Source organism: Protopterus annectens, chromosome 14.part0 (assembly GCF_019279795.1).
Source record: "Protopterus annectens isolate FY-2018-M chromosome 14.part0, PAN1.0, whole genome shotgun sequence".
In the NCBI taxonomy this organism is placed as follows: Eukaryota; Metazoa; Chordata; order Ceratodontiformes; family Protopteridae; genus Protopterus; species Protopterus annectens.
This window is the reverse complement of record NC_056748.1, coordinates 967463058-967483953: the sequence shown is the minus strand read 5'-3', so window position 1 is coordinate 967483953 and position 20896 is coordinate 967463058.

Genomic DNA, 20896 nt, shown 5'->3' with positions numbered 1-20896 from the left:
ACACACACCCTTCTATTGAACTCATTATGTGTATTTTTTACTAACGTTGGTTTACCTAGTAATGGTTCATATTTCTTACCCCATTGTGATTTAACAAAATTTGTCACATCTATCAACATACTGTTGGGGTATCCCCTTTCCTTGAACATCTGATGGATAATTTCAATTTCTTGATTCATAATATCTTTAGTGGACGACATGCGTGCAGCCCGTACACATTGTCCCTTTACAATATTCTTGAAGGTGTGTGGTGGATGGTTGCTTCCATATTGTATGTAGTCGTTGGAAAAGGACGGTTTCCTATATAATTGAGATACAAATCCATGTTCGTCAGAGCTGATAAATGTGTCTAAATACGGAATTCCCTTCCTTTCAACAGTGTGGGTGAATCTCAAAAAATCCGTGGTGGAATTGATATATTGGATGAATGATGGAATGGTATCCATCTTACCTTTCCATACAATAAATATATCATCCAAAAAGCGAGTGTACAGTAACATATTCTTGTAATATTCACTCGTGAAAATATACTGGTTTTCCCATTCCAGCATAACTAAATTTGCATATATGGGTGCACATGATGCACCCATAGCAACTCCATTGATCTGTCTGAAAGTCTCACCATTAAATTCGATGTAATTGTGATCCAAGATCAATTCCATTATACTCATAATCAGTTGAATTTTATCCCAAGTACAGTCAGAGTATTTCCTCAAGCTGTTACAGAAATACTCTAAACCTGTATCCTTGGGTATACTCGAGAATAGATCCTTGACATCCACCGTAATGAATATTATATCAGAATTCCATACATCTGTATTCAATTTGTTCAAAAAATGCCAGGAATCTTTAATCAAGTGAGGGACTTTTTGATGGATGCTCTTTGTCCATTCGTCCACCAATACACCCAAATTGAATGTTTTAGACTTTGAAGCGGATATGATTGGTCTTAAGGGAGGATTCTGGATATCTTTATGAATCTTGGGAATACCAATTATATGTCCCAAGATAGGATATTCATTCCTAAGGAAATGGTACACCTCCTCTGTAATTCTACTGTCCAACATATACTCTTCTATAGCCAAGTCAATTTTCCTGTATCCAATATTGATTTGATTCCGTGAAATAGATTCGTAGTTCCCTGAATTTATCAAGATGTCATATAGTTTTTTCTGATAATCACATGTATATGTTATTAGTATCCCCCCTCCTTTATCGGGTTTCATGACTCTGACATCTTTATTAGAAACTATGTCTTTAAGCATTTTCCTTTCTTTTTTTGTCAGATTATCAGTAAATTCACTTTCCTTTCCGTGTCCCTTCCTTACATTGATGTATACATCATACAGTTCTCTACACACTGCTTGTTCATACAATGCTACATGTTTGTTGTTGGGGGGTATGTAAGTACTTTTTTTCTTTAATTTATTCTCCCTGTAGACTATTGTATCATCCTTGTCTTTGAATTGGAAAGCTAAGTTTAATCTGCGACAGTATAATTTCACTTCTTTTATGTTGTCAAATAGATTAAACTGTCCGCTTGGTATGAATTTCATCCCTTTACTAAATAATGAGAATAGTTCTTCTGTTATTATCATATCTGTATAGTTATATATCATGAAACCCTTATAGTTGTGAATCTTGGGGTAAGTTCCACTTCTATTTGTAACCGTACTGACATTACTATTTGTTTCCTCCACAATACCCACATCACCTTCTGATGTATTCTCTTTAGAGGCAACCTTAATGATGTTCACGTTACAATGGTTATCTAATAATGTCTCTTTTGGTATTTTTTTGGTGCTGGAAAAAATCTCCCTCCCAGAAAATTTGAATTGACCTCCTGTCTATCATGTATGTGCTCTCCTTCACTCTGTTCATGATGGTGCATTTTGTTTGATTTTCTATCATCCTGAGGCCAAATATACGCCCTTCCAATTCTATACTGTTCAACATCCCTCTCCATTTTGTGAACCTTTCTGTTGTATATATTCTTAATTCTATAATTAGCTGTGGAAAATTGTTTGTAAAAAAGTTCCTGCCACTGGTCAAATTCATTGTCGCTTGTTATATCATCATTTAACATTTCAAGTTCATTGATCAATTTTGCTATTTTTTCATCATTGTATTTCATTAATAATTTCATATACATAGTGCCAAACACGTCAAACAGTTTATCAAAATCTCTTTTAACTGTTTCAGTATATTCAATTCCTAGTGGTAATTTAAAAAAACGCAACCCTTTCGGTGTTATATGGTTATCTATACATTTCTCTAAATAGACATTGTCCAACTTCACACTCTTAAATTGTATTAATTTTTTGCCCAGTGAATTAATTTTTGTTTTTAAATTGTTGGAAAATTCATCAAATGCATAATTATTATGTCTGTTAATATTTACTCTATTTACATCAAATGCATAATCATCATTTAAAAAATCTTGCATACATTTGCCATTATTTCTTACATCCTGTCCTGAACATTTTCTATTATTACTCCTAGTTTTACTAGCTGGTTTAGGGCTTAAGAAAAAATCAAGAAACATGGTACCTGTATTGGTCTTGTTCATTGTATTCTTTTTTGTGATTTTTGAATACAGTTTGTTACTGTCCCGAACTTTGGGTCGTGCCCCCAACCTTTCCAACTCATCTTTGTGATGAAAAATGCTGAAATCAAACGTGAATTCAGCTTCCGATAATATGTTATCACCAACTTCTTTTAAGTCAATACCAGTCAGTCTTCTCGATGTAGATTTACTGTTTCCCAGTGCTTGCCCATTAGGGATATCGCCCATACTGTTCAACTCTATCCTTTCTGCTATAAACGGTGGTGTTGCACTTCCCTTGCCATTGCCTTGGACCTGTGGAGAACTCGTACTGTTAAGTGGCAACGCTGACCCAGCTAATTTCCCAACTAAATCAAGAAGTTTGCTGACATCCGTTTTGAGCGAGATAACCTCCTCTTGCAATGATACGAACTCCGCTCTACTCAATGAAGTATCCTGTGGGATCGGATCGGTCATACTGCAACCAGGAACAAAAATAGACTCTCACCAACCAAATGTCTTCTTCCAATCCGTGCCCCTGTACTCGAGCAGAACGAAACACTGTTATCCAACGTAAATTTTCAGTAGAACAAGACACAAAACTGCAGTTTGCTCGTGTAACGTTTTTAATGACAATTTTCAGTAAAAATCCAAATGGTTTAGCGCTTTCATCTGTCGCAGACAGATTTCATCAGAACCAAGCTCACAGTCACATACTCTGACCTTTATACTACCATTTTGGCGCCTTTTTATATATTTAAATATATTTAAAAAATGAAGACTTATGGATACATGCATATTGTAATGAAATGCTTCATAACCTTCATAAAATACTTCTGATACATTGATACAAAATAATAATGGAAAACCAGTATATTTTCACGAGTGAATATTATAAGAATATGTTACTGTACACTCGCTTTTTGGATGATATATTTATTGTATGGAAAGGTAAGATGGATACCATTCCATCATTCATCCAATATATCAATTCCACCACGGATTTTTTGAGATTCACCCACACTGTTGAAAGGAAGGGAATTCCGTATTTAGACACATTTATCAGCTCTGACGAACATGGATTTGTATCTCAATTATATAGGAAACCGTCCTTTTCCAACGACTACATACAATATGGAAGCAACCATCCACCACACACCTTCAAGAATATTGTAAAGGGACAATGTGTACGGGCTGCACGCATGTCGTCCACTAAAGATATTATGAATCAAGAAATTGAAATTATCCATCAGATGTTCAAGGAAAGGGGATACCCCAACAGTATGTTGATAGATGTGACAAATTTTGTTAAATCACAATGGGGTAAGAAATATGAACCATTACTAGGTAAACCAACGTTAGTAAAAAATACACATAATGAGTTCAATAGAAGGGTGTGTGTTTTAATGTACAATCCATACACAAACGTAGTGAAAGAAATACTACGTAGACACTGGTATATATTTAATGTTGATGAAGAAGCAAGAAATACGGTTGGTGCTACACCTAAGATTATATTAAAAACAGGTATGAACCTGAAAAGATTAACTGAAACAAATATCAATGCATGTAGGATACAGCACAACAGGAAAAATGGGACAAAGAAATGTGGAGCATGCAGACAGTGTCAGTATATTAACACTGCCAACAGGGTGGTCTTGGAAAATAGTACCCATAGTGTCTGTAAATTCAAGGAGGGGAATTGTAATAGTCAAGGAGTTGTATATCTCGCTATATGTAAAAAATGCAATGTATACTATGTGGGGAAAACGGAAAGGAAGCTCAAGACCAGAATCTACGAGCATTGTTATAAAACCAAAAAAGGAGATGAAAATAATGCATTGAGTAAACATACAAAGGCCATAAATAAAGACCACACATTTATATTTTCAATATTGGATCAGGTTAACAGCTCAGTAGATAGAGGTAATTGGAAAGCAAAACTAGGATGTTTAGAAAGTAAATGGCAAATTATGTTGGATGCCACCACATTCCCTGGCTTGAATGAATACATTAGCTTGAAACCCTTTTTGTTGTTGGGGAACGCATAGGAATGTACTGCCACATTACAATATTTAATATATCATATTTGACATAGTGTACATTTATGTTCATAGTTACAGTAGAAAAGCATGACATAATACTATTGCCGTACAGTGTCTAATTGCTAGATACATGGTGTGTAGTTCTTGATAGGTTCATCGAGTCTTTGTAGCATAATGAGTAGACATTTTTGATTAGTAGGAGATACAAATATTTCAATTACATACAGATGTTTATATATTATGATTTTAATCATATGGTATTAAAATGTTTTTAAATTTTAATTTTAATTATTTTGTATCAATGTATCAGAAGTATTTTATGAAGGTTATGAAGCATTTCATTACAATATGCATGTATCCATAAGTCTTCATTTTTAAATATATTTAAATATATAAAAAGGCGCCAAAATGGTAGTATAAAGGTCAGAGTATGTGACTGTGAGCTTGGTTCTGATGAAATCTGTCTGCGACAGATGAAAGCGCTAAACCATTTGGATTTTTACTGAAATTTGTCATTAAAACGTTACACGAGCAAACTGCAGTTTTGTGTCTTGTTCTACTGAAAATTTACGTTGGATAACAGTGTTTCGTTCTGCTCGAGTACAGGGGCACGGATTGGAAGAAGACATTTGGTTGGTGAGAGTCTATTTTTGTTCCAAATTGATAATGTTAAAACATTAGAATGTTTGAATACTTCAGTATATTCGAAGTATTTTTATACTTTAATATATTCAAAAACCTCTCAAAATACTACTATAAAAGCCCTATAAAAACACTAATAATACTAATAAAACACTGATAAAAACACCTAAAGATGCGCTGATGTATCTTTATACTTATTATAATGTAAAATGGTGAAATAAATGAATACAAATATAATTGTAAGAAAAATAAAAAACTCTTTAGTGTGGTAACGGGCGATCAACAAGGAAAGGTTTCAGGCTGACCCTATCATTGAGACCATGTCCCAAGTCAGCTCGCAGCCTGATGATCCACTTCCCTTCTTCCCTTTCTGTGAAACCAATGACATTCCCCAATCTCATGGTGGTGTGTATAAGCTCCAAAACCATAAACATAAAATTATGTGTGGTGCCATGAGTCAAGACATGTCTCGCTAGGGCGTTGTTCTCATTTTCCCTGTTGATGGCATACAAGTGCTCTCTTATCCTCTCCCTGAGGGTCCTATTGGTTTTCCCCACATAAAAACTGTGAGTCCCCAAAGTAGGTAGAAACAGGAAGATCAGGAAACATCTGAAGAAGACATATGGACATGGGAAAGAAAAAGAGACTTAATATGGTATAATATTTATGCAAAGGAGAAAGCAAAACTAACCAATACAAAAAGAGCAGCACCAAAGATATTTGAAGGGAAATATAGGCAAAGGAATCCAGACATGGATAACTTTACAATACAAAAAATAAGACAAAGAGGAAAAGTAGAAAAGGAGATTAGCAATGGAGAAGTTAAAGAAATAGAAACTGTGGTCATGGACCTTCACAGTGAAGGATTCAGTGTAGAAAATCTAACTCAGAAAGCACCACAGCAGGATAAAGCAATGGACATCAAAATTTAGGAGAAACCAGTGGAATGGGAAGCAACACATCAGTTGCCATATTTTGGAGCCTTCCACAGGAAACCAATATAAATGGTAACTTGAAGCTGGACATCAAGGGAAGGAACAAGAAACTGTGCCTTCTCTGACATAGTCAATGTTAAGGTGTGATTGGCCAGTGAGTTCCCATATGACAGAGCAGTGGATGACACAGGATGAAATTTAAGAGAGTGTGCCACATGAAGATGTGTTCTAGAACATAAAATATAATATAGAATGCCTGCAGGAAATAGAGAACAAAACAAATGTGCCCTCAGTTTAGAAGAACATGAGCTAAGGTAAGAGTTGCTGATAGATAGACATATTAAGATCAATGAAAGAAATAGACTGCAGAAGGCCAATAAAACCAAAAAAGTCAGACGTTTGATAAAAAAATTAACACAGTAATTAGGACAGCCCATAGAGATCCATGGAATATAACAGAAGTAAACAGGATATATTACTGTGCAGTTAAATTAATAACATATAAAATTCTACCACAAGAACACAGGACAGTAAGGGAAAGGAAGGGGAGAAATTAAATACCATCTTGGAAGTATTGAATAGAGAAAACTATAAAGCAATTAAGACAAGAAGTGTCACTGTTACAAAAGTATAGAAGAGGGAACAGATCAACAAAAATACTCAGAAAGATAGACGTGATGAAAGTAATGTACAGTATTATAACGGTCTGGATTATTATGCACTATCACAAATAATAAACTGAAAATATCAGCACAGGCAGGAAAACTTAGAAGATGCACAGATAAATATAAAGGAAAAGTACAAAATAAGCAATTTATTGATGACCCCAAAGGTTTCATAGAGAATTGGGAAACAAGATAAAAGGAATTGAAAGACCAGCAAAAAAAGAAGAAATAGATACATTTTGGAGAAGTATCTATGAAGATCCTGGGGAACATAACAAATATGCTAAGTGGATAGAAGAATTAAAAGAAAGAATAAGAAACTCAAAGGTGCAGGATATGAAATGGGATGAAGTAACAGCCAGAGAGATTGAAACGAAGTAAAAAAAAACTCTAATTGGAAAATCCCAAGCCTAGATGCAGTACTTAGCTTCTGGTTTAAAATATTAACATCTTTGCACAAAGATTTAGCCATAAGTAAGAACTATTTATATGCGCACCCTGAATAGACACCAACCTGGCTAACAACAGGAAAAACAATGCTCCTACTTAAGAGTGAACCTGCAAGCTACCCTAAAAATTATAGACCAGTAACTTGTCTTCCAATGACGTATAAACTATTCACTGGAATTGACGTCAACAGAGTTTATAGTCATTTAGAAGAAAACTCAGTCATGGCAATAGAACAAAAGGGCAATAAAAGAAAGTCATATGGAATAAAGGATCATTTGTTGTTAAATAAAGTCATAGTGGAGAACTGTAAAAAGGAGAAGAATCTAAGTATGGCATGGATTGACTACAAAAAAGCATTTGACAGTATCCCATATTCATGGATAACAGTGCTTAAAATTATTTATTTATTTATTTTACATTTGTTTACCAGGATGGTCTGAATGGGACAGTCACAGTGCCCATTTTCAGCGGAGGCCCGGGGAGAAAAGCTCCAGCCTAAGCTTACATACAAAATCATAACATCAAGTAATAGAAATTATAGAGAAAAAAACAATGAGTGTTAACACATTTACAGGATAAAATGTAAAAAACAAAAATATATACATAGTATCAAATAGAACAAAACTTTAAATACTTGAATATAGACAAATATATGGTTGAACTTATATATGTGGAGGAACATAACATTAGTTAGGAAATTAAGTAGGGTAGATAAAAATGTATAAGATACAGGGTCTATATCATATATTAAAAATTCCAAAATGTTGAATACCATATGTTCAAACTTGGAATTTTGAATATTTAAAACATCGGACGCTCAGAATAGCGAATTTTTTCCCAGGGAAAAAAGTTGCTGTTCCGAGAAAAATACACCCAACACAAGCACACCAAAATAAATAAACCACACACATACATTTAACAAAACCCAACCCCACACTAAACCACACATACATTACTAACTATCCACTTACCTTAACCCGCACCCTAACCCTAAGGTCCGTAACTATCACACACATACCCTACAAATCTATACACAAACAAACTAATTAATACACACACATACAGTTAACAAAACACAACCCTACACTACACCATACATACATTACTAACTATCCACTTACCTTAACCCGCACCCTAACCCTAAGGTCAGTAACTCTCGCACCACAGTGGAGAAAATAGTGAAGCCACAAAATGGCCCACCAAAATCTTGCCCCACCATTCGATATTTTGGGTTCGATGTTTTCACATTCGCATTGTACCTCTTTGGAATTTTGATATAGACCCAAGATATACTCTACATTGACAAACTACATCACAGTGAAGGACAAATTATTATTCCAGGGATACAAATCCAAAGGGGGATATTTCAGGGTGCCTCTCGGTCACCATTGCTCATTTGCCTTGCCTTAAGCCATTAAGCTGTCTGCTTAACAGATTAGGTCATGGCTACAATTTGACTCCTAGAAAACAAAGTGTACAGACTTCTCATCTGCTCTCTGTTGATGATTTAAAACAGTATAGCTCGTGAGATGAGGAACTGAAAGCACAACTGCAAGTAAAACTTTTTCAGATGACATAGGAATGTCATTTGATCTTGATAAATGTGAAAAAGCAACCTTTAAAGCAGGAAAGCTGCAGCACCAAGAAAACATTAGTTTGGGACAAAAATGTGATATAAAATAACTGTAAGCAAGAGGGAGTGTATACATATTTGGGAATTGATAAATAATCAACATTAAAACATGAACAAATGCAAATTAAACTTACTAAGGAATATTTTAGAAGACTTTAATTCTGAAAACAGTGTTGAAATCAAGGAACAAAATTAAAACTATAAACCAATTTGCTCTTCCTGTTCTAACTTACAGATTTAGAGTGATGGACTGGCCCCAAAAGGTATTGGATAGCTTAGATACGAAAACAAGAAGGATGCTTCATACTCATAAAATGATTTATAAAAATCAGTGTATACCAAGATTATATGTTTCCTATTCTGAAGCACGGATAGGCCTCCTGGAAATTGATTACATGTATAGATCTGCAATCGTGGTACTGCATTCATATCTACTGATCTCACAAGACCCAAAGACAGTGAAAGTTTTGAAACATGAGGAGAATAAATCTAAGATGACTTCCCTGCTTAGTCAAGCAGAAGCATATCAGCGTCAAGCAGGAATGGAAATCAAACCAGAAGGAGATAATAATCAGGCAGCAACTGACTGTGCCAAGAAAACAAAAGAAAGAATATAAGATAAAGGATGAAATGAGAAGGCAAGAAATGTGGAAAATGCATAAATATAGCTGCAAGTATAGAAAACTCCTGGAAGAAACTCATGTTGATCAGGATCAACTGCAGGAATGGTTAAGAAGATGCAAATTCAAACCAAAAGATCAAAGGTTAATATTGGTGGCCTAAGATAGTGGGCTACGTACAAGTTGGTTTACAAAGTCGATTGAACATGTGAAGGAAACAGGCAAATGTAGGTTTTGTAAAACAGAATTGGAAACAGTTGCACACCATGTTGCTGGTTGTGACACCCTAATGGCAGAAGGACTGCATACTGAAAGGCATAATAATGTGGCAAGACTGTTGCATTGGGGATTGTGCAAACATTTATTTATTTTATTGACATTTGTTAACCAGGTTGGCCCAACTGGGCTTGAGCCCCATTTTCAGTAGAGACCCAAGGAGAAACGCTCCAAAAAAAAGTTACATATAAAACATATTACAGTTAAAAAAAATTTAAGCACATACACATATGAGAGATTGAACAAAGATCAAAATAGCAAATCTTTTAATACAGCATGAATAAAAACAAAATAGAGAGCTTACATGATATGATAAAAACACGATATTTATACAAAGCAATCATGTATTTATATAATAAAATTATGCATCTTAATTGCTAAAAAGCAATTGGCATTGGCTATCATGCATGGAGTTGTGGGAAATGAGATGAGTGAGGAAAAAAACTTAGTGATTTACGGAGAGTGAAAGGTGCTTATGTTGGGTTGTGGCAGGGACAGGCCTTGGAGTTGAGCATATGGTGTTTTAGTTCATTTTTAAAGTGTAATGATTGGGTGATGGTATGTATGTTTAATGGAAGTTTGTTCCAAGCAAGGGCAACAGGATATTTATATAGTAGTTTGCAAATGTTTTCTTAGGTTGGTAGATGTCAAGTAGTTGCTGGTTAGAGGAATGGAGGGTCCGAGGTGGAGTATAGGTAGAGATAAAGGATGAAAGAGATGGACAGGATGAAGGTTTGTAAAGCATGTTGTGCAGCATTTGAAACTGAGATAGGTGGAGTTGTTGGGGGAGCTCAAGCCATTGGAGAAAGTTTAGAGCAAATACAGTGATGAGCATTGTAAAGAGAGTTTGTGATAAATTTAGCTATTTTGTGGTATGTTTGTTGGAATTTGTTTAGGGTTGTAGTTTTGGATGTTGGTGAGTATTGGGATGGCATATAGGAAGGAGGAAAGGAGGAATGCTTGTGTCAGTGAGAGTCTAGCATTGTGGGTTAGAAATTTTTTATTACAATACAGTAGCCCCAATTTCTGGTGTGTTTTTTATACATTGGAGTAAGTGCAGGTTAAATTACATTATGGTACTGAAATGGCTGAAAAACACTGGAAACATGAGCCATAAAACATAATAGAAAATGATGAAGTTTACATCACATGGGGTACACCCATTACCCAAAAAAAAAAAAAAAAAAAAAAAAAAACGAGAAAAACAGATATAGTGGTCCATAAAAACAAAACAAAAGTAGTATTGATCATTGAAATTGCTACACCCAGTGACTACAGTATCTTGTGGAAGAGAGACACAAAATCATAAAATATCCAGATTTGCAGGCAGAAATGATAGCAATGTGGAAGAAAGATACCCAGAGAGTTTCAATAGTAGTAGAAGCAACGGTTCTTATAAAAAAGAATCTACAGTTGTATTTAGATATGTTACCAATACATGTAACTCTGTTTGAATTGCAGAAGGAGTCATTACTGGGCACATTGCAGGTGCTGCAAAGAGCACTTCTGGCTGACATCAAAGATTGAAACAATACTAATTGTACTTTGTCTTAGGAATGGGGTCCATTCCTGTCATGGTATTAGAAACCCAAAAGACTTGGAGAAATTAAAAAAGTACATAAAGACATAGTTGTCTGAACTTTGACTGCCATGTACCCACACCTAGGTACATGGCATGGAGACATGATAAAATCAGCAAGTAAAGTAGAGTAGTATTGCTAGTATTAAATTCATCCTCATGTCTTGGTAACCACCTTCACAAGGCGGACCCTGTTTTTACAAAATCTCACCAAGATGATACTGGTATATAAACTGAATTTTATATAGCATATATCATGGACAGAAGTAGGTTAAAAAAAAGAAAAAAAATTGCTGGATGCACAAGTCCCAGGATAAAAAAGTGCCCAATCCTGATAGGTGCATTGGTGCCCAGAACTGGAAGTGTAGAAACCTCAAGACATGGAAACATTCCTACAATGGAGGTAGGTCAGGCTCATGAGGAGTAATACCTGCAAAGTGAAGGATTTAGTGTAGAGAGATTAACACAGGTTATGTCACAGCATTATGGGACAATGAGTCCCCCGAATAAGGTGAAGAATAAAAAGCGAGAGATATCTGATGAAGAAATTTGGACACAAGAAAGAAAAACAGATTTAATATGGTGCAATATTTATGCAAAGGAGAAAGCAAAATTAATCAATATAAAAAGCAGCACCAAAGATGTTTGAAGAGAAATACAGGTAAAAGCATCCAGATATGGAAAACTTTACAATACAAAAAATAAGAAAACAAGAGGAGAAATAGAAAAGAGGATTAGTAATGTAGAAGTTAAAGAAACAGAATCTGAAGTTACAGATTACCTGCAAAATGAAGATTTTAGTGTACAAAATCTAATTCTGATAACACCAGAGCCTTATAGAATGATAATGAATCTCCAACTTAAGGAGAAACCAGTGTAGTGGGAAGCATCTGACATATGACTATACTTTGAAGACTTCAGCCGGAAACCAGTACAAAAGTTCAGTTGGAGTTGCACAGCATGGGAAGTAACAGGAAACTGTGGCAACTCTGACACAGTCAATGTTGTGGAGTGCTACACCAGTGAGTTTCCATATGAAAGAACAACAGATGACACAGAAAGAAGATGAAGAGAATATAACACAGGAAGATTTTCTGGAACTTTTTGTAGAATGCTCGCTGGAAATGAAGAACAAAGAAAAGGTGCCCTTAGATTACAAGAAAATGATTTAAGGGAACAACTGCTTGATTTAATAGAGATGGACAGACATATTAAGATCAATGAAAGAAATAGACTAGAGAAAGTCATAAGACCCAAAATATTATCAGTCTGATAAAACAAAAGAACACAGTAGTCAAGACTGTTCATAGAAATTCAGTGATATAAGAAATCAAATGCCTTCATAGAACTATCGAATAGAGAAAACTATAAAGTGATTAAGGCAAGAAGTGTTATTGTTAGAAGGGTACAGATCAACAAAAATAGTCAGAAAGACAGATGTGATAAATGCAACATGCAGTATCAGAGCAGACCAGTACATTATTGAAAATAATAAACTAAAGATATCAGCACAGGCAGAAAAACTTAGAAGATACAAAAATAAATATAAAGGAAAAGTACAAAATAAGCAATTTATTGATGACTCAAAAAAAGTTTTATAGAGAATTGGGAAACAATGGAAAAGAATAAAAATGCCAAAAAAAAAAAGAGACACATTTTGGAGAAATATCTATGAAGATTCTGTGGAACATAACAAAAATGCTGAATGGATAGAAGTAAAAAGTATAAGAAGTTCAAATGTACAGGATATGAAATGGGATGAAATAACAGCCAGAGAAATTGAAACAAAATTAAGAAAAGCTCCTAATTTGAAAACCTCGGACCCAAATGCAGTACCTAACGTCTGGCTAAAAGTGTTAACATCTTTACATGAAGATGTAGCAATGAGTAAGAAATATTTATGTGTGCACCTTGAATAGACACCAATCTGGTTAACAAAAGGAAAAATTATACTCTTCCATAAGAGTGAATCTGCAAGATATCCTAAAAATTATAGACCAATAACTTGCCTTCTAATGATGTATAAACTATACACTGGGATTGATGCCAACAGAGTTTATAGTTGTAAGATCAGATATTATTTAAATATACAAAAATGCAGTATTCTCTTTGCGTAAGTCTAGAAATGCAGCCATATTAAATCAGGCCTTTACGGTTTGCATACCGTTTCACTGAATGCACTTTCAAGCAGTGAAAATAATCTTCAGTCAAGAATACTGATAAGAACAGAATGTGCAGTACATTGAGAAGAAACAGATCTTGCAAGGCTTGGGAACCAAGGCTAAAAAGGCATATAGAAACGTACACGGTTTTGGTATTATTAAGAAATACTTCAGACACAGCCAGTTAAGTTAGTTTCATTTGGACTGATATGCAGAAAGTCATTGCAGGGCAGACACGCAGACATGAGTATAGAAGTCAAGCCAAATATCTAGCATTCCAGAATATTATTTATACTATTCAGGAGGAAAGGAATATGAAGAATATACAGACTATTTCAGTTTATTAGCACTGTTATTGGAGACAGTATTCAGATATTGTTAACATCTACCTCCATGGTACATAATAAAGCATTCTTAACAGAACTACAGTGTATGCAGACATTATGCTGAAGATTTAGCCCATGAAGGAGAGACTGGCATCCGTTCAGCACAAGTTTGGGTAATCAACAGATAAAGACATTCATTCCAGTCTCAATCCAGTTTCTTCCAGTCATTCCAACTCATTCCAGTATTCTAAAGTCATTTAAGTTCTTACAATAGTGATTTAGAAGAAAACTCAATCATGGCAATACAACAAAAGGATAACAAATGAAAGTCATATGGAACAAAAGATCATTTGTTGTTAAATATAATCATAATGAAGAATTGTGAAAAATGGAAGAATCTAAGTATAGCATGGATAGAATACAAAAAAGCATTTCACATCATCCCACATTCATGTATAAAAGAGTGCTTACAAATGTATAAGATTTATTGATTGATACATTGATTGACTACATTACTGTGACCATGAAACAGTGGCAAACCACTTTGCAGCCAAGTCATGATAAAGAACAAATCATTATCCCAGGGATAAAAATTCAAAGGGGGATATTCCAGGGTGACTCTTTGTCACCATTGCTCTTTTGTCTTGCCCTTAATCCACTAAGCTGTCTACTTAATAGAGTAGGTCATGGCTACAATTTGCCTCCCAGAAAATAACAAGACTTTTCTCATCTTCTCTTTGGGGATGAATTAAAACTGTATAGTTCATCAGATGAGAAACTGAAAGCACAACTGGAAGTAGTCAAAACTTTCTCAGATGATATAAGAATGTCAACTGTTCTTGTTAAATGTGCAAATGCAAAAACAACCTTTAAATCAGGAAAGCTGCAGCACCAAGAAAATATCAGTCTCAGAAAGGAATGTGATATAAAAGACCTTGAGCAAGAGGGAGTGTATAAATATTTGGGAACTGATAAAGGATCAACAACAAATCATGAACAAATGTGAATAAAACTTAGTAATGAATATTTTAGATGACTAAAATTAAAACTGAAAAAAGATGCAATTGTGGGACTGCATACTTATCTGCTGACCTCACAAGATCTGAACATAGAGAACGTTTTAAAAGATGAGGAGAAAAAAGTCTAAGATGACATCCCTGCTTAGTTTAGAAGCAGGAATGGAAATCAAACCAGAATTAGATACAAATCAGGCAGCAACTGAATGTGCCAAAAATGCAATAAAAAATATAATGTGAAGGATCAAATGAGACATGTAAAATGCATAAATATAGATGCAAGTACAGAAAACTCCTGGAACAACCTTATGTCTATCAGAATTCAATTCAGGAATGGTTAAGGAAATGTGAATTTAAACCTAAAGATGAAATGTTAATATAGGTGACACAGGATAGTGGACTACATACATGTTGGTTTACAAAATCCATTGAACATGTTGGAGAAACAAACAAATACAGGTTTTGTAAAACAGAACTGGAAACTGTCACAGATCTTGTTGCTGGGTATGATACACTAATGGCAGACGGCCTGTATACTGAAATGCATAATAATGTGGCAAGACTGTTGCACTGGGGATTGTGCAAACATTATAATACTGAAGTAGCTGAGAAGCAGTGGAAACATGAACCACAGAGCATTATAGAAAATGATGAAGTTTATATCATCCGTTACCAACAATTCAAGAAAAAGATGCCAGAAAATCAGATGTAGTAGTTCAGGAAAAGAAGAAAAAAGTATTACTGATGATTGAAGTTGCTACACCCAGTGATTACAGTGTCTTATACGCAGAGAGACACAAAGTCATAAAATACCAGGATGTGTGGGCAGAAACAAGGACAATGTGGAACAATTTTAATTATTTCACTAAATATATATAAAACATATTGTTATATTCAGTTATTGGCCTTACAAAGATTTTATATACGGACACAAACTGGTTTTCAGTTCCAGTGGAAATTGTTTTTAGTCGTAAACCCAGCTGTCTTATAGTTTTACTTTTAAGCTCCTCAGCATGTTTATTAAATGTGACATAGATATTAATATATACACCTAGATCTAGAAACAGATCTCCATGGTACATTCTGGAAGAAACTGAGTATGGAGAATGTGCAGCTAGTTTGTCCTAATAAACTAAGATTATTAAGGTCACTGATATTTTCAGTTCCAAATCTCTGAAGTCTCTTAAGTTGTGTGATATATTTAGATATACATGCCAAAAGGTGTATTATATTAAATAATGGGTAAAATAAATAAATAAATAAATGCAAATTACAAATCATTTGTATGAATAGTTCTCCTTCTATGAAAAGACATTTTAATGTAATGTTTTTTTTCAAATAGTTAATTACTTTTAGCAAATTCCATTAACAGCTGATTAATTTTGGTGATCCATGTAAGAAGCAGGCAGCATACCATGAACACCTTAAGACAACAATCCTAAGCTCTCATATTATGTAAAAGTGTAATAAAAACAGACAAGCAAAAAACATGACTACACAAAGCAATGTAGCACCATTACAGTGACTAAACACCCTTTCTAACACATATTCTAACTCCAAGTCCACCATTCCTGGTGAATAAAAGACAATAAGCTGCTGCATGACACAGAGCAATGGATGCCTGACTGTCATTTAGGAGGCTCAGAGCTAAGCAAGACATATGCCCACTGTGGAAGGGGGGAGGGGAGGGACTGAGCAGTAAAGGCCAGCTCTTCTTTCACAAGGCATGTATGTTCTTCTGCCACCGATTAGTGGAGGATTATGTGGCTTGGTATATGCTGCTTAGTTCAATACTTGGGGGAAGGTTGGAGCAACTGCCTTATTATCATATAGCCATACACTGAGGTTAGGAAATTGACTTTTTTCCACTGTAGTGCGATCTTGGAGTTGGTAGATTTAATTTATGGGGGGGGGGGTGGAGGGCACAGCCCTCCACATGGGAGGTGCAGAGGGACTTGCCTGCCTGCAGAAATGTAGTAGAAAGTGTGTTTGTTAGTTAGGTGTTGTGTTGTTGTAGGTGGAGTGGATCTTATTTACTTGTGCAATGTAGTTTTCAATGTTATGAAGCACACTTTCAATGTTAATGTTATGTTAATGTTTGATTAAGCATTAGAAACCCAGGGCTGTTATACCCAAACTCTCTGCTTGTGCTGTGCTGATGAGGTCATAGCAAGGCCAAGATATGCATATCCACAGCTAGTTGGGTTTGGCTTTATTGGCCTGAAATTGTTCATTAAAGTGATGAAACAAGTCATGGGCATTCAGAATCGCCAATTAGCTGAAACACCTGATGTTCATAAGGATCATTTGCATATATCCCATGTGCCTCTGATACAAGAGGTTTGGGAGGTCACTTAGTGGAAGGTCTAGCTTTGCTGGAGTTTTCATTTTGTTTTTACTGATTGGTTTTTCAGTGACCTTCTCACTCATTCTTTTAGTTTGTTGTTTGGGATATTTTTGCAGTGACCCTAATGTTAAAAGTCATTAGTTGGGTATAACAGCCCTGTGTTTCTAATGTTTAGTCAAACTCTCTGCTTTTGCTGTGCTGATGAGATCATAACAAGGCCAAAATATGCATATCCACAGCTAGTGAGGTTTGGCTTTATTGGCCTGAAGTTGTTTATTAAAACAAGTCATGGGCATTCAGAATTGCCAATTAGCTGAAACACCTGATGTTCATAGGCATCATTTGCATATATCCCATGTGCCTCTGATACAAGAGGTTTGAGAGGTCACTCAGTGGAAGTTCTAGATTTGCTAGAGTTTTCATTTTGTTTTTACTTATTGCATAAAACGAAACTTCATCAGATGATAAAACAATTAAAAACATTACTATATAGTATGCATACACCAATCAGGGAACACAATTAATTAACTGATTGGCTGACACAAGTTAAATGGCTGCAACAATTAAAAAAAAAACAACAAAAACATATATATAGCCAGCAATCAGTTAAATGGGTCTCTGCACTATCCCCCTCCCTCACTGTGCAAATGGGTGTCCCCCAGGGGTCTATCCTTGGACCACTGCTCTTCAATATTTCACTAACTTAACAATATACCTCTTATCCCCATTCATCAATTGTGCAATATGTTGATGACTCTACTGTCATCACCATTGCAGATAAGTCATCAGAACTCCATTCTGATACCCAGGCATCCTTCAACACCATTGAAACATGGCTTAGTGATAACAAACTAATTCTAAAGCCTAAGAAACCTATGCTCCTACTCTTCCTCCCCAAAAACCTCACCAATCTCAAAACATCATTCAGCATTTTATTAAGCAATAACACCATCATCACAGCTGAACCTATCACTAAATTAATAGGTGTCAGTATAGATTATCAACTTAAGTTTGATTTACATATCACAAACAGTATAAAAAAAAAAAAAACTCACCAGAAATTTGGACATCTTTACCACAATAAGAAATACTTAACCAACACAGCCAGAACATCTCTCTCCTATGCTTTTTTACTTCCCACACTTCTATACGGCTGTGATATATTCACTAACCTTAACTCTACACTCATTTCAAGACTTGAAACTATATATAATAAGGTTGCCAGATTTGCAGCCAACCAATCTTACAAGTCTCACCAGTGCTTATCACTTAAGCACCTGGACTAGCTTGAGTTCCCTCACCTACTCATTCTCCACCAACTACAAATTATCCACCCCATCCTCTATTTGCCCTCTTTCTGCCCCAGCCTCTCTACTATCATATCTAAATACTCCCCAGCTAGGTTACTTTGCAGCTCTGAACAAGGACTGTTACAAATTTATAAACCCAAAACTAAAATAGGATGTCTACTCTATAACTACAATCCGGCCACATCCTGGAACCAGTTACCCCTAGAAATAAAGTCTCTTGACCACAGCAAGCAATTCAAATTAGCAACCCGAAAATACCTAACAAAAAATGGTCCTGCCACTGTAGTCATTCCCCCTGAAGTACTACCCATTCACCTAATGCTCCTCCTTATCCACATTTTTATTTCTTTTTTTTTCAATAATAATTTTTATTATTTTCTTATATGCCATACAAAATTAAAACAAAACAGAAAAAATTAAAAAGAAACTACCAACTAAAGTAATTAACAAAAACACAAAACATATATACAATATTTACATAAATGCTTCCAAGTAACACATTGAATTATACACCAAAAGTATACAAATGGTTAAGATCAATTCAAGTAATAAACAGTGTTACAGAGTTTTTTAAAGGTGTAAAAATAATTCTTGTTAAATTCAAATATGAGATGTTACGCTAATATAATATTAAATAGTTGTTCCATATTTTTGGATTGTTAATATTTTTATTATGTTGGTTCAAAAGTAATTTGTGAGCTAGTATATGCCTTATTGCTAGTACTCTAAAATTATTCCATGATGTTTTGGATGGGTCTAACCAATTAGTAGCTATGTATAGCTTCATTAATAAAAACATATTGATTAATACAATACTTTGAGATTTAGGAAGTTCTTTTGGGGGAATATGCAAAATCATAAATTTCCATGACAATGTTGTACTTTGGTAACCCATCTTTTGAAGTTGTATCTTTAGTGAGTTCCAAAGTCTGTATATGCATTTGCAATTCCAGAACATATGAAGAAGATCAGCAGATTGATCCTTGCAGTATGGACAAACTGGAGAATTTTTGGAATTAAATTTATGCAGGCTAAGGCATGTATAATACGCATTATTCCATATCATCAGCTGGGTATACATCAGTTTTTGAAGAGAAATAGATTTTGTAGTCAAATCAATTACTTTTATCATATGACTGTCTTCTATCTCTGGCATTTTCTCTTTCCAATATTTTGACACAAGAATTTTATCTTGGAATTTAAACTCCTTTATTAGATTATTTGCTGCTGTTATAAATTTAATATCTTGTTGGAGAGCTTGCCACAAATTCGAACATTTAATTATATTCTCTTCTCGGGGTTTAAAATTTTTAAAGTAACTTATAGAAAGTTCCCTAATTTGTCTTACAATAACGAGATAATTTTTGGGTAAATTTAATTCTTGTCTTATCTGATTAGCCGAGAGTTTGAGAATTATTTAAGATCAATTAGTTTTTTATTTAGTCTCAGGTTAGGGTTTCTATGAAAGGGTTGATAAGCCATCGTATATTGAGCAAGATCTAATGATTGAAATAAGGTTTGTAAAGACGTAACATATAATTTAATGTGATCCATTATCCCATACAGTTTCAAAGTTTCTTTAGGTAAAAAGGGTATGGCTTTAGGATTAATATTTAAATATAAAATATATTTATAGTTCAGAACTACCCAGGTAGGTATCCATTTAGTGCTAGTTATGTTATAATTAGCAATTCTAAGAAGCCTGTTTGAGTTTACTATAAGATAGTAAGTTTCAAAATTTGGTAACTCCAATCCACCTCTATGTTTTGGGGTCATTAATTTTTCATATGAAATCCTTGTTTTCTTTGGCTCCCAGATAAATTTAGCTAATTCTTTGTGAATTCGTTTAAAAAAATGTTTTTGAAATTACTACCTGAGCAGATCTGAAAATATATACTAATCATTTTGATAATTGATACTTTTGATAATACTGGTAGTTGTAAATTCTTCCATCTCGCCAAATCAGATACTATTTGATCCCAAACTGTTTTAATATTAGTAACATAAAAATCCTTATCATCCGTAGCTAAGCCAATACCCAAGTATTTAATGTTATCTTTACACATTATTTGTCCCACCAGAGGCAACAGTGAAAAGGGTTTGGGAGTTCTCAATGGGAAAATGCTAGTTTTTTTTAGATTAATTTTATAGTTGGAAACTTCTGAAAAGTTCTCTATTGCTTTTAGTATCTTTTTAGTGTCTGAGATTGGAGTTGTACAATAAATATTCAGATCATCTGCAAACGCTGCCATTGATATTTTTGTTCCGTAAACTAGTGGGGCATTGTGGTATATATTCTGTTTAATATATATAGGAATAAAGGTTCAACATATATATTAAATAAT